Here is a 2,500-nt window from a genome sequence, read left to right as displayed (position 1 = left end):
TCCATTACTATATTTCAATTTATAAGCCCCTTTTCTTAACAATTTTTGTATCTACTGACGTCATTTTACTCTTGAACTGGTGTCATGAACGATCATCAACCTTGTGAGATTTGCAGTGTAGCGAGTTGATGCCAGACTGCCTGCGCACACTGTTTTCGATCAGTGTCAAGTTACCCCTTCATTAGCATGAACCAAAGGTTAGTTCAGTTAGGTTTTAAGTCTAATTTTATTTATTTCTTGAAAATCGTTAATGGTAGATTTTTTTTCGTTTAAGCAACAAATTTCCTGCATTTTGGCCTGAAAACCCCGTCTTCCTAGGGTAGCCAAACGATTTAGTGCTCTAATAGGTGCTTTACATCTGCCAATCAATAAAATTTTACGTTCTTTATTATTGTGGATCTTGGCGAGTACAATAAATTTGTATGTAGTGCATTTTTAATGTAGACAATCCGTTATTTGGACTATTGTAAAATGTCAGTGACATGCTTTGAGAGGCTGCAACAGGTCTCGCTTCTAGGAAAGTTGATTCTTTCCATCTTTCGATCTTGAAAGCATAGAACGAAATTCATTTTTTCAATTCGACTTCGATCTGAGGTCCTCTATCTCTGATATTTTGGTATTAAATTAAATTTCCTTCTTTCTGTTCCTTACAGGTCTAAAACCCGAAGCTTTCAGGAAATGAATTGTAATGCTATAAGTTTCTATGGTTCGGTAATCTTAGGTCTATTAGCTTCTAGCCTGAGTGTTTTATCCGATGATCCTTTGAAAGTTCTCTTACGGTACATACAGTTTTAAAAGTACTATTTTAACCAAATAAGAGCCAATTCAATGCCAAAATATTTGATCGAAGTAGGGAGATAGTTCAGGATGTCAAGGAAAACACAGGATGACAGCTAAGGAGCATACAATTAATTCAACCATAGGAAATATCAAATCTATTTTACACATTTCGTATTTTCGTGTACAGGCAAAACTTGGCCATACATGTATTTCGATCTCTGGCGGCCATCCAGGCTAAAGTTGCTTTCTCTCTCTCTCTCTCTCTCTCTCTCTCTCTCTCTCTCTCTCTCTCTCTCTCTCTAACATACTACAACACTGACGATATTTCATCTAACAAGGATGTAATGAAGATTCCTTTGATTATTGCTGAATTGCCTGATTAGAGAAGTATTTATTATATTATAGTATATTTTACCTCTTGTTCAGCAAATAAGAATTAATCATAGAAGAGTAGAAGAGAGCTTTTACATCGTGTATGTAAAAGGAGAAGCCCGTCCACTTTCGGAAAAAAGAACTGATCGGAAACCAATGAGTACTTCGCATTATGATGGAGTACCGCTACAAGCATCTCAGTATTAAAACAGTCCCATATGAAAGTATGCTAATATATGTCAGAACAAATGGAAATATTTAATAATCAAGTATCCTAAGCAATTCTGCTTAACTTGGCTGGCGAATAGGCCTTGGCTAGCCTAGCTCCTGGATTCGGGAAACCCACTAATAATACTATCTATTCAATCATTATCTACACAGTTTAATTTCCATTTCTTTTATATATCAACCGCCACGATGGTTGGCGGATAATAAAGCCCAGTTACCTGGAATACTCAAAAACCCCGACTTTGGCCCTTTATATACATAATATAATATATATATATATATATAATAATATATATATATATATATATATATTATATATATATACATCGAGCTACAATGTCCTTTAATATCTGATTTCGCTCTACTTCGGGAAATTAACATATTTTTCATAAATAGCTTAACCGAAGGGGAATTTTTTTACACGATATAGATTTGTCTGGTTCAGGCACGAACCCAAGAAGCCATTCAAATTCAGGACGTCAGTGGAAGCTTTTACCTACCCCACCACCGCGAGAGGCCTCTCGCGTGTGGGGTAGGTAAAAGCTTCCACTGACGTCCTGGATTTGAATGGCTTCTTGGGTTCGCGCCTGAGACCAGGCAAAATCTATTATCGTGTAAAAAAACCCCAAAAAAAATTCCCTTCGGTTAAGCATATATGAAAATATATTAATTCCGAGGTAGAGCGAATTTAGATATTAAAGGACATTGTAGCTCGATGTATGTATATGAATCACGGTAATGTGATGACTTACATATATATATATATATATATATATATATATATATATATATATATATATATATATATATATATATATGTATATATATATATATATATATATAATATATATATATATATATATTACAGTTCTACAGATATTGAAGGAAAAATTAGCCTCTTATTCAGATCTTTCCCATTGGCTCTTGCCAAAATAATAAAGCTAGTTGAATTATGTATATCTAATAACGTAGATGTAGTCAGTAACCTATTCTTAAGAGCCTTAGGATTTTGTTTCCCAGATTTCCTGGAAAAGGAATTTGAACTAATTTGTATGCAGCTTTTGTGTTTAAGGTATCCTCACCATATAACTGAGAAAGCGATTCATAAGCAAACGTAATT

This window comes from Macrobrachium nipponense, chromosome 22 (genome assembly GCF_015104395.2).
Source record: "Macrobrachium nipponense isolate FS-2020 chromosome 22, ASM1510439v2, whole genome shotgun sequence".
In the NCBI taxonomy this organism is placed as follows: Eukaryota; Metazoa; Arthropoda; class Malacostraca; order Decapoda; family Palaemonidae; genus Macrobrachium; species Macrobrachium nipponense.
This window is presented reverse-complemented; position numbering follows the sequence as displayed.